Source organism: Ambystoma mexicanum, chromosome 3q (genome assembly GCF_040938575.1).
Source record: "Ambystoma mexicanum isolate Mex_15411 chromosome 3q, UKY_AmexF1_1, whole genome shotgun sequence".
Classification (NCBI taxonomy): Eukaryota; Metazoa; Chordata; class Amphibia; order Caudata; family Ambystomatidae; genus Ambystoma; species Ambystoma mexicanum.
The window spans coordinates 39,577,850-39,591,426 of NC_090926.1; the positions used below are offsets into that span (position 1 = coordinate 39,577,850).

Sequence of the window (13,577 nt, forward strand, 5' to 3'; positions counted from 1 at the left end):
CTTGTTTCCAATCCCGGGACATGATGGCCATCCAGCACTGGGATGGAGGGTTTGTGTAGGTTGAAAACTGTGCACGCCACAAAATTGAGGACTTTGTTGAGGAGTGTAAAGAGTAGATGATTAGACCAAGGGATAGGCTAGTGCTTTCGCCTAGTTATGTGAGCACAAGAGCAAGGATAAGGGACTTAGTTGAGAGGTGTGTGAGGTGTGGATGGATTTTTCTAATGTTTTGGTGGTCGCGGCCGACTGTGAGGAACTACTAGAGTTTCAGGTCCCTGTCAAAAGGGGGCAAGGATGTGGACCCTGGGTGCTGGGTGAGGCTCTCAGGGGGAGTCGTCAATCACTCAACAATCCACCAATGCCTATACTCTTAATTGCGCAACCCAATCTGCTGACCATGGCACCTAGGGGGCTGTTAGGACACCACTCTGCCCAACCGTGGTGTTGTTAAGATGCCCTCTTTGCCCCTCTTGGGGTGATGTTGTGGCAATGGATCCGGGGTGCAGTCCCGCTGCTGCTGTGAGATGTAATGTCTCCACCCCCTAAATGTCTATACTCTGCATTGGCGTGCCCATGGGGCGGTCTGTATTACCCATGCAGCACCGCTGTCCCTCCGCTGGCGGTGGGGGCCTCTCACAACCCACCCTTCCCCTCCCAATTGTTGAGTCGCCCTGGTCGGCCCTCTTGATTTCATAAATGCGCCGCTCTCCGTCGCGGCAGGAGATGAAGAGGCCCCGTCAAGTGGCTCGACGCGGCCCCAGCGGCGCCGGTGCCGTTTAGCAGGAGGCGCAGCTGCGCCACTCCAGAGGTGAGTCACAAGAGGGATCGCGTCAGGATTCATTAACGGGGGCGAGCGGCCGCTGCAGGCGCGGGGCGGGGGTAATAATAACCAGCCTGCGCCGGAATGCGCGCGAGAGATTACTCTGCGATGGCAGACACCTGTCCCCTCTCCGCGTGCGCCCCTCGCCCCTGCGCTATGCTGCTGGCGGCCTGCCAGCCCCATCGCCTCACGCAGGATCGCTCCCTCTGCCTCTCTCGCTCTCTCTTCCCCGCCTTTCGACCCCTTTATCCACTCACTCGTCCTTTTCCCTGTCACTCTTCCCGCTCACTATTCATTGCACACCCTCTCCTTCACTCTTTCCATCACTTCCCTCCACAGCTTTAACCACCCATCCCCGTGGCTGCGCCACTCTCTGCTCTTTGGCGCCTTCCCCCGCCCTCTGCGCGTCTCTGGACGCAGACTGGTCGCCTGCCTTCCCTACTCATTCGCCTCATCTCGCTGCCTCCGGTTCCATTTCTCCCGGATATTGTGCTTTTGTGCACTTAGAATTCAGCCTGCGACTTCTGCCTGCCTCTTTCTTACTCTTTCTCGAGCCCCCCGATTTCAGTGTGTATCCCTCTTCATAAATTGTCGAGGCGGGGGGAGGTACCTTGCCTGTTGTTTGTGTACAGGCCTCTCTCCCTCTCCCTCTCTCTCCTTTTATCACCAACACCCTATTTCACTGTCTCTTGGCCTCTGCCCTATTTCTCTGTCAGTTTGTGTGTCGCCATGTAAATCTGTCCTGCTCTCGCTTGCTGTATCGCTGCGTCAGTCGCTCCAATTTGACCAATCTCAGTTTAATCCTCATCTGTCTTTCTTACTTTCTTTTTCTGTACTTCTCTCTTCCACTACCCCGACCCTATTGCCTGCAACGGAGGCATGTGGCTTTAGGATGCATACTACCAATAACCAGGGTCCATAGAAGTGGTTCCCAGTCCGCCCCCGGCGACGCATTACAACTACAGTCGGTCTTTCACTAAGTGCAGTTTTGAGCTTGCATGTAAATTATACATTGAAGAAGCGCAATGCACTGAACGTTAATTATTGCAGTGCTTTCTGTATCAAGGCCGGCAGTGTTGTTATCTCAATTGTAATGTCACACGGCTCTTCCCTGTTCCATATCCGGGCCCTATGGCCTTGCTCTATTAACCCTGTTTTGAGGCCCATCCCTGCTCCAAGACCATCGCAGCCATAAAACCGACCATCGCAGCCATAAGACCGACCCCGAGGCGCAGTCCTGCCCAGAAGCCCAGGCTCTGCTCTAGTGACTGACACTGCTCTAAGGCCTGTTATTGCTCCCCTCCAGAATAGTGCTGTGGAAGCACAAATACAGCTGGAACAGAGGCAGAAAACATGCCATGACACGTGACACTAAATGGACCAATCAGATACAAAGACAGATATTTCGGTTGTATAAAAGGTAAACATTGACTGCAGGTCCATAGGCTATGACAATGGGCAGGGGGCGGGTCACTGCGAGCATATAGGCTTCACTTCAATCGTCTCCTGTTTACTGTTCCTCCCTTCTCCGTAGTCTTCCTGCCTATGCCCTTTCCCCTTTGAACTCTATTTTAATTCATTCTGCTATGTGTCTTGCCCTCATTACGATAAACGCTATTAAACTGGGAACCGGTTCAGCTACATTCTGGTTGGCAATTTTCATTTCAACAGCCCTAATTTTGATACCCACCACATTACAGGATAGTTTTCTACTGGCAGTGACAGATTAATGGAGTTTATCGTTTTAATTTAAAAGCTGACACAATCAAGAAAGGTCCCTGTAGATTGATGCAGCAATCAGAAATGCTTTGGACCACATGTGTGTCTGCTATTAAAATTTTTCATTCAACTGAATTGCGTGTTTTCATGATACGAAACACATTGGGGGTCATTATAAATTTGCCGTTAACCCGAAAAGTGATTCCGGTGGGTACTGGCAAAATAATCTTCCGTTTCTGCCGCCTGATTTCCCGGTATAACCGGGACATTACATGTGGCGAAAAGGGCGGTAACTCCCCAATCCATGGAGTCCCTTAGGCCTCCATGCAGGGGATTGACGGTATTACTGGATACCAGCATTTCTTTGCTGGTGGGGGCCTGGTTTACCTCCAGCTCTTGGCTGGAGGTGGTCAGTGACGCCCACTGCCAAACTTGTGGTTTGGCGGTGCAGTAAAAGTGCCAGTAACGGATTTACGGGCACTTTTACCTGCATTTCTACTGCTCTGCCAAACCTATAAAGACCACGATTGCGTATTTACTTGCAGTAGATTATCTACAGGAGCCTGACAAGTTTTCTGACAAGGGGCTCTTGCCACCGACTTTTCTATACTTGATATACTCTCCAGTGCAAAGAGAGTTCTGGCGTGAACCAAATAATCAATGAGAAACTTCCTTACAAAGTTTGGTTTATCCAAGTGGTGCTTCATTTGAACTCATTGGTTCTTTGCCAACATTTGCAACTTGTAAACCTTTCAAGCTAACATGGCCAAGGCCTCCTGAAGTTTTGACCTATACAGATAGATTCAGAAGGTGGTGAGTGCGTATAGGTGCACAGTCGCCCAAGCTTAGCGATTCCAGCTTCCAGCAGCTGCCAGTCAAAGCTTTATAATCACCAAAAAGTGAAGGCTGGAAAGCTTGAAACTAATCTTAACTGAACCTTAGTGCCCTCAAAAAACAGGGGGCCACGAATATTCAAGTTCACCAATTCAAAAATGTGGTGACCCGTAAATATTCATCGATCACTTTTGGAGGCGTCCCAACCTTCCCCCAAACCCACACAAAGGACCACAATACCTACCTAAACCCTTCGATTCTCCCCACGGCTCACTCCTCAGGATCCCAAGAAGTGGAACAACTATGTTATCTTTCGCAATAAAAGAGCATTAAAAAAAAGTGAAACATGTCCCGCTTCCCAGGTGCCAACAGCAGCTTGCCAGCCATCGGTGTCCCTCGTTTTTTAGCTCTCGATGGAGCTGACATCTTTCTAGATAAATCTCAGGAAAAGTTTTAAACTTCCCTGGACCTCAAACCACCCGAACTTTGAGCTTTTTGACTTATCCCCGTTTGCCCGCCACTAATTTTAACCACTGTGAATTTCTCAGGGCATTCTCCATTTTTTTGTATCCCATCTGTGACATCATAGTCTGTTACTTACCAAATGCAAATTGGTCCTGGTCCTGCCCCAAATGGAGAAATCCAGGCCGAACTGAAAGTCCACATCCAGGGACGTCATTTCACCAAAATGCCAGGGATGACATCACAGAAAGTGATGTGATTTGACCCCACCCCTAATTATTATTGCAATAAGCAATGGAACACGACCTTTCATCCCTTGACAAAACAGGAAGTGGCATCTAATATCGTTGTTCCTAAGTACACTAAGAAAAATTGTTACAATATCATTATAATGTGATATACATTTCATACATCGCCATATGTATCGTTAAGATCATTGTGTATAGGCCCATATTACCAAATGACTGTGAATGCAAGCAGACGTCTATGGCCAAATGATAACGATGTGTTATTATACAGCACTTACGTTTAAGTGCTTTATATAGAAAAAATACACATATAATATCACCCAACCCGTGTTGGTACTCATTTATCGACTTCAGAAGGATGAAAGGCTGAGTTGAGGTGTTTAAGAACAGACTAAATCAGTGGCTCACCCCCTGAAGTATGCCTGAAATAAACCTTTAATGAGTCTAGCAATTATTGTATAGAATTCCAGAAAGACACATTATTTGGTATTCCTGTTCTTTCGTGTTTAGGGTCACTGCTGAAAGTGTTAGACTTGTGCAACCCCTGTTCATTTTTTTAAGAGGCCTGAACAAGAAAACCAGCCACTCCAGAAGCAACAAGCCTCGTGGCGCTGGCCACAGCCCAGCAGCCCAGGAGCTTGCCTTAAAAAAAAGAAAAAAAAAGACTTTATACAATTTATTTTAGGGGTACTTGTTTCACACTGTCAGAATAAGGTAGTGGTAAGGGAGGATCACCACACATAGCCATGGCCTGATCCTCCATGGGAGTGGCCATGCGGGACTGTGATGGTATGAGTCAACTGTTGCATCTGCTGTTCAGACAGTCTACTGCAGGCTGCCTCAAGTGCAGCCAGTGTAGCTCTGAGGGACCTATACTCTAACATCAGGGCGTCCCTGTGGGCCCGACCCTCTGCAGCCATGGATGCACGCAGAGCCCTCAGTTCTGCCCGCCAGCTCCTGTTGCTGGCCACCATGTGCAGCCTGTGTGAGCGGCATGTGGACCACAGTGCCTACTGCTGGTGCTCCACCTGTCTTTCTGGGGGTATCATGGAATTGGCCACCCTATCCATGCCCTGAGCCTACATCTCATATGAAGCAGCCTGTTGTTGTGCAACAGCATACAGGGACTGCTCCCACACAGTATCGCCAGCTAACACATGACCACCACGTTGGCGGACCCCATGCCTGCCCGGGCCAAGGGAACCTGTCCCTTGATGTGATGGCGCTGTCTGTGGCTACAGGACTGCATCTCTCCTTTGAGCAACTGGCCCAAGACCAGGAGTCAATACTGTGGAGCGTGACCCTGCAACTGTAACCACCACAGATGCACATACCAACACTGACTGGCCCTGTGAGGGGTTGTCCCCCCTTCAGACGTTTGGGATACAACAGCACCCACACTCAATACACTCACCTGCAAATCAAATTCCGGTTCACCATCAGAGCCACAAGTATCATCAGAGGCTAGCACATTTCCTGGTCTCGAATTGGGTGTATGGACTGGCCACTTCTGCGTCCCCCACCTCGTCTTCCTCCTCTGTGCGCCAGTCGTCCTCCCTGGTGCATTCTGGCCCGATACCACCAGGGCACCTGTGCACCTGTCTCAACCCCGGCGGCCAGTCTGGTTGGGAATACATCCCTGCCAGAGTCGGGAGTCCAAGTTAAATCACCTGAGGTGGTCACCACGTAGATCCAGCCGGTGACATGAGCTGTGGCAATGTAGGGAGAGCAGGCACCAAAGAGCAGGGCACGTGCAAGACGGCCCCGGGTGTTGTCGGTGACTGTCCTTAAGGAGCAGGCACTGGGCTATTTGGCAGCAGCAATCTCGGAGTAGGAAGCTACAGTACTCGGGGCATTCCATCTGAAGGAGACAGGTATCGGCCATGAGGCAGGAGGCAAACGTGGACCTTACCCAAAGGATGTCTTCCATGTTGGAGCGTTTGGGCCAGCAGATCGGGGCAGAGCGGCAGCGGGCATGGGAGGCAAGACTCACCATGGCCAGGGCAGAGAATTCACTGCGTCGGCAGAGAGGTGGGCTAAGGTCCTCGAGGAGACTTGCAGGGAGTGGGAGAGGAGCATGTCGGAGTCCCTGCAAGCCCTCGAGGTGAGAGCGGAGGCTCACCTAGGGGAAGTGGACTCAGTGTTCGATGATTCCTTGGCCGCGACAATGAGGGAGCATGGTGAGGAGAAGGACTAGCCCACTGCCCATGTAAATAGTTCTTTAGTGACAAGTTTTCTTTCTATTTTTAATGATTTGATGGGAGTTTCCACGCGCTTTGTTCACTGGGGTGCGTCCGGCTACACACAGGAGTTTCCACGCAATTTCACTGAGGGGGCTGTATGCTGGTTCATGGAAGGTGTGGGGGCTTGCACCGCATTTGGCATTTCACTTGCTTTTCCTGCTCATAGGGGCATGTTGGGGGCGTAACTGGCGCAGCTTGTATTTCCCTGACCCACGGCTGGTGGTGGCTCGGGAATTCCATGAATATGCGTGCCATGCAATTGTTTATCTGTGCCATTGCTGGTGCATGCTCCTTCTCGTCATGCAGCACCTGCGCCAGTTCTGCGCAAGTTTCTATGAATTGGGGCCATAATGTTATAGATGTGTACTCCTGTCACCAACCTCCAGACTTTAATCAGGGTGTCAACCGGCACTGCAGACTCTTTAATTCCCTCTTGGTAGCCCCAACCAGCTCAAGCAACCTTACCGGGCTCAGAGCCCCTCTATCGTCCTTTCAATCACGTCTTCCCGGGGAATTTGGAACCAATCCACTGCATGTTGCAACGTCACTACCCAATAGTAAGCCCTAAAGTCAGATACACCCATACCCCCCCTGTGCCGCTGGCAACTGTAATGTCGACAATGCAATTCTTGCAGCCTCTTTTGGCCAAATAAATTTCCCCAACACCATGCTAACCGTGTGAAAAAACTCAGCTAGAATTGTCATAGGCATTGATTGGAACACATACAACATTCTTGGCAGTACTATCGTCTTTGCCAGCCCCACTCGGCCCATTAAGGACAGCGAGTGCTTTGCCCAAAAGTCCACTACTTTATCAAACTACAAGCAGTGCCTCTTCCACATTCTGTTGGTACACCCACTGCAGGTCTTACCCGCAAACCCAAATATGTAAATCCCACAGAAATAACATTCATACAGAGATTGGTAAAATCTGTCCCCACAATGTCCAGTGTCGTATACACCTTGGACTTGGCCCTGTTTATCACCAGCCCTTACATAGCCCCGAATTTCTCCACTGTTTCCAACATGACTCCCAGAATCTGCATGTGGTTAACAGCATACAAGAGAATATTGCTTGCATACAAGGCAACATAGTATGTTGACTTCCCTATTCGAACACTGCAGTCATTATATCTCCCTCGGAGTACCCTAGCTAGGGGTGCAATTATTAAAGCAACAATTAACTGCAACATAGGGCAACCTTGCCTAGACCCCATGCCCACCGCCCAAACTGCAGACATCATCTTATTAACCTTCACTCTGGAAGTGTGTCCATTGGACACCAGCTTGACCCACCTCAGGAATTGGTCCCCCAACCTCATTCTGGCTAAAACCATCCACATGCACTCCAAATCAATAGTATTGAATGCCTTGTATGAGTCTAGGCTAGCTATCCCTAGTTCTTCCTTGGCGCTTCTGCATTTATCTAGAATCATAAATAGTTTCTGTATATTTTGGGTGGTATTTCTACCTGGTATAAATCCAGATTGATCAGCGTTCACTAACCTGGTTATCAATCTGCTCTAATCTGTGTGCCAATATTTAGCTTCAAATCTTCAAATCTACATTGATCATAGATAATTGTGTATACAAGCTGCATTCCATTGAATCTTTCCCTTGTTTGGGCAGTACAATCACCAATGCTTTCAGCATGTAGCACAGTGACACAACCCTCCTGAAGGCCCTCCGGGAAGACCTCCAGTAGTTTAGGAGTCAGAATATGTTTATAGCCTGGGTATAATTTGACTGTCCAGACATCCACCACCAGAGTCTAGACTCGCCCAAGATATTCCATAGCCCACTCCACATCTGAGGGATCAATAGGTGCATTCTATGTTTCCTCCACTTCCTCTGATACTGATTCTAACTGCCTCCGCAATCCAAGACAACATTTCTATTGGGTCCACCCTAGGCCGTTCTCTGTATAAATCTGCATAATAATCATAGAAAACCCTGCAGATTCCATCCTGTCCAATTACCTCTATGCCCACTTTATCCTTGATGCAGGGAGCCATCAGCCGGCCCTTTTCTCTATTCACAAACCATACCAACAATCTACTGGGTCTATCTCCTTCATTATGCTGTCTTGCAACATTGGTTGCATAATCAAACTTTCCCAATCTCTCCTGGGCCATAACTATCTCATCTCTTAATTCCCCGGTCCGTGCCTGTACATTTTACCCTGCTCCCAGTTGCTTGTCTGCCTCAGACAATTCTGTTTCCAGGCTCAGCAAAGCACCGTTATGGGCCCAATGAACACCAGGCCTCACGCCCATGCACCCACCCTAAAGTAAACCATCATTGCTTCCCATTACGTTGCCCTAAATTCCGTAGTCCAGCATTTAATTATCAAATGTCCAGGTCGGTATCAGAGAGCGTCTCGGAGGCACATGGAGGGTGTGAGCACTGAGTAGTGAGTGATCCAACAGCAATCTGTCTAAATATTTTACTTTCTGCCAAGTCATCAACATGCTCCTACCCCATGAAGACACAATCTTTCTGTGAGTGGGTTCCATGTACCCCTGAATAACAGGAATAACCCAATCCGGCCCTATGCTGCAATCTCCACCTTTCCACTAACCCAAATTCCTGTTTCACTCTCAGTAGATTTTTTGGCTCCACCCCCAGAGGTCTACCTCCAAAATTAGAGGTATCCATCCGCCCATCCAATATACAGTTAAAAGTTAAATACAGTTACATTCACCTGCCCAAATTATCCAACGGCCTCTGTACTTTGCCATGAGTTCTCCCATCTTTTGAAAGATTCAGCCTTGCTCCACATTGGGCGCGTATGACCCCAATATCAGAGCTTCCCTTCCCAAGAGTCTACCATTACCCCTAAGCACCTTCCCTCATCATCTTCCCACACCCGATATACCTCGAAACATGAAATGTCCATCACACATATCAGCACTCCCCTGGCCTATGCTGTGAACCCTGTCCCCACAACCCGTCCTTTCCATCTATGTTTCAGGCACTGCTCATCCTCTTTTGATAAGTGTGTTTCCTGTGATATACCAATCGTGACACAGTGTCTCACCAGATAAGAATGGATCCTGCTTTTCTTAGACACCCTCATTCCTCTGACATTCCAGCTGATTATTCTCAATTTCTGAGCCATTGCATACATTTTTCCACCATGAGTCCTCACGGCCACAACCGTGACCCAGGGGCATCCCACTAGGCTCACCCCTTCCCAAATAAACAAAACATCACTTCAAACAATGCCCTCCCAGCCCACCCCTCTGCCAGCACCCAGTCCCCAAAATTAAGTGCCCAATAAATCCCAACCTTTCCCCCAAACCTGAACTTGTAGCACCTGACATCAAAAGGCCAGTGCACCCCTTCTCCTGCTACAACCGGCGCCCTGGAACGGCTGGATACAACAACCAGGGAGTAGACTATTGGGGAGGGTAAAATGTGAGGCATCTCTAACTGCCTTCTCTCGGATGGAGTCCATCTCGCTCCTGAGCCCCACTTTCTCTGTCACATATATGATAAATAACAACTCTCTGATAGCCTAATCCCACCTCATACTGCTATTCATAACATGCATTATGCAATCTGTGGAACAGAGCCGCTGGTCCCGTTCTATTTCCCATATCAGTTTGGACCGTTGGCTGGTCCTATCCATCCCCTTAGGTATAACGTCTTGCTCCTGTTGCCGGCGTCCCCCATCCAGGGCTAAGGTGCCACTCTTACACAAAATTACCCTGTCGTGATCACCTGCTCGATGATGCCCAGACAACCCTGTGGTTCTCCAGCTCAGTCCAGTTTGCAACGTGGGCAGGGGCCAAGTCCCGGGTATCCCAAGAACCCCTTTCTCTGTTGGGCCAGTTTCCAACCAGGCCTTCCTCGGGTCTCAAAGATGTGTGTTTTGTGCTCCACAATCACTTTCAGCTTTGCCCGGAAAAACATCATGTGCCTACATCCCAACTGGCGAAGTATTGTACGCACCGCATCAAACGATTTGCACCACTTCAGCACCTCCTGTGTAAAATCCGGGAATACCCCAATTTGTGTCCCTCCAATAAGTATTTTGTCGTGCTCATAGGCAGATATGCACAGCACCTTTTTGTTTGAATATTGTTCAATTCACCCGTCCACAAACTCAAGATTTTGCCTGCTCCAGATTTTAAAACGCCAGATTGTGCATGCATCTTGAACGCACACACGTAACGTCTTTGAAAATTAGCTCCTAAATATTTAACTTGTTTCATTATCGAAACATAATTCAGCAGTAAATATTTCAGTGAGAGGCTCGTAAGCAGCAATTTCCAGCGTTCCATGAAACATTGCAGAACAGCAAGCAGCACAAAAGGGAAATTCACTGCTGGAGGACAGACAAGGCAGGCTACAAGGCTCCTGCACACCTGCAGTGACTCTTTTCCTAATCTTTTTACACAGCATTTTTAGAGCTCAAGTCCTCACACCTTGGAAACAGGAGGTAGACGCAGGCAGACATTGATAGCGGTTTCATAGTCTAGGGCCATAGTTTAGACGGGCTGCGATGATTGAGGCTAGAGAGGGTCGAACATGATCGGATTGGTTCTTGTGGAGGCAAACATGCTCACAAAGGGTGTTTTCTAAATTAATTGTCCCACAGTTCCTTCTATTGCTCTCTCTGGATACTGTGATTCTTAATACAAACCATCATTTTTACTGTACCGGGGAAACACAACTTTGCCGGGGAGGGCCACGGATCTACTTCCAGTCCTGACCGGCCTGTAAATTAGGCCCCCACCAGCAAAAAAATTACTCAATGGAATGTGGATTTCCCGCCGTTGCCGGCACCTGGAATATCCCATTAATACCAGGATATCAGGTACTGTTAACGGTAGGGGCAGTTTGCTGGTATCCCAACGGAATTACCTGTGGGATACCGGCAAACTCGTAATGATAAGGGTTAGAATCTTGTTCCGCACGGCATGAGTCTGATAAATATATATAAATTTATTTGTTCAGCACCAAGGAGGCATAGGCCAATATGTAGCTCCAGACTTCAGAACAGCTGTGTAAGCCGGTGTCCGGTCAAATGGTCGAAAATAAAAGATCGAATGACCATTTGATCGAAAGTCAAATGGTCGAAAAAAAAATGGCGAATTTTTTAATTTATTTATTTATATATTTTTTTAGTTTTTTTGGTAAAAAAAAATAATATAGAAAAAGGGGGATTGGGGGAACCCCCCATAAAAATAAATAAATAAATAAAATTGACCATTTGACTCGATCAAATGGCATTTGATCATTTGGTTTTCGACCAAATGACCTACAACCGTGTAAGCCCTATGTACCCCGAACAATGGCAACAAACCATCTGTAGAGTTCAATGCCATCAAAAGAGGTAACAACATCAACAGATTGCAAACAGGAATTCCCAAAAAGATAAAACGCGTTCTCATGCCTTGAACCAGTACCCTGCACTAACACACCAAAGCAAAACAGTATGGCTGCCACAGGCATGAAGTTCAGGAAGGAACTAACCACTCAGCCTTATGAAGAACATACCATCAGTTGTTGATTACCAGATACAGAGCGCACGCTCTGACTTCCACGCCTCGCCCTCCCCATCACCATGCCCTACGTTTGTACCCTACCACCTCTCTCTGTTGCTATCCAGCTAAGCTTCTGCTGCACACAATATTTACATGCACATATGTACACATCCATGAAGAGTGAATCGCTCAAGGCATGAATGCAAATCCTCAGTGCAGTATGGACTCAGCAAGTGCAACAACTTCTCTTTCTAGTGACAGCAAGTGTCCCCAGTGGTGTTTAGATGGTATCTCACAACAAGGTGTAGCAAAGTGGTGGCACTCAGTTGGCATTAAATATAGAATCCCATCTGTATGATTGGTGCAGTTTGAAGGATGTCTGAATTACCATTAGTAGTTCACCCATATGTTACTACAGAGCAAAAACGGCCAACTTTTCAGTGAATGGCAACTTTAGTCCGAGTTTTCATTTCCAGTCCAATGTCTAATTCACAATAAAAGACTTTCTAAAACAAAGCACCGGGCCTCCACTTGGATGGTAAGTTGTTAGTACACCAAGACGATTCTTTGCCCACACAAAGTCAAACCCTTTTATTATACCAGTAAGGAGATAGTATTGCATCCCTGGGGACAGCAACATTGTGGATATTAGCATCTTATCGGACTTTGCCCCAGATATCTTCAATTAGATAGCAGACCCTGTAGTAAACCTAAGCTTCTGCTTATGATTGTCTTTATTGATAGCATTTAGAAACATATCGTGTCACATTGCATTATCACCTGGGAACTCTCCTTCCTTTTCCCTTTCTTTACTTAATGACTCAACGAGGAATGATTTACTTTTACAGAACCATACCATGACATCTTCATCACTATCCCACACTGCAGGGATCACATGGATGCCACGCCATAGCACCTCCTGTTTTTTCTTTCTGCTATGTAAAAACCAGGGGTCACACCGGACAGCGTGTCTGTCAGGCTTAATGAAGATCCCTACCCCGGAGTGATTTCTCTCACAAAGGTAACTGGGTAACAAATTGGGGCTGATACTCTATGGCAGGTCCTGGTGGGGCTGGGTCTCCCGCTAGCATGGAAGGCTAATGGCCTTCAGAGGAAGCATACCCTGCAAGTGCTGCTTGCACATTACGCGTGCTAGTCTTCCATGAGCAGGTCACACACCCTTGATGTTGAACATGAGTGCCTAGGATTTTAGGGGGCAATATAAATGTGACCAAGGTGGAGGTAAGTGTAGATGCCCATGCAGGCATGATTGCCGTGACTGAAAGTGTTACCCCTATCACTGTCAACTCACCATTGCAGAGAGGTGTGGAAGAATCGGAAAGCGTACTTCTAAGGCGTCACAGATCCAAATCCAAGACCCCTGTTACGCTCACCTGGTTCCCACGGGGGCGTCGACCAGAACTGGGCCGCTGTTATTTCCACCAGCGTGACGTGTAGCACCGAGATGACTGACTGGACTGGCCCGCTCAGCCTAGTTTGTCTGGCTCGCAAGAATATTCTTCTGCAAAGGAAAAGAGGAATTAACCACCCGTGGAATTGAGTGTCAACCCACCTTCCCCACTCCCGCTGTCTTCCCACTGATCACTCTTGATGTCCCCTCCTTAGTCTCACCTGATGGTTTGGAAGGATGAGCTCTCCATCCTGCGTCGACCGCAGGGGCGCGTTGATGACCAGTTACTTCACTGGCGTAGAGGAATTAATGAGTTCCAGTATTGACTCTAAAGTCCAATTGTTC

General features: G+C 48.1%; 1 long non-coding RNA gene across 1 annotated transcript in view; it reads left to right on the plus strand.

Annotated features, from left to right (window-relative positions):
* The first annotated feature begins 506 nt into the window (after positions 1–506).
* Positions 507–13,577, plus strand: part of LOC138582071 (uncharacterized) — a 74,151-nt gene continuing 61,080 nt past the window's right edge. Inside the window, exon 1 of the long non-coding RNA XR_011304942.1 lies at positions 507–808. This is a non-coding gene — a long non-coding RNA (uncharacterized lncRNA). The remainder of the gene's footprint in view (positions 809–13,577) is intronic.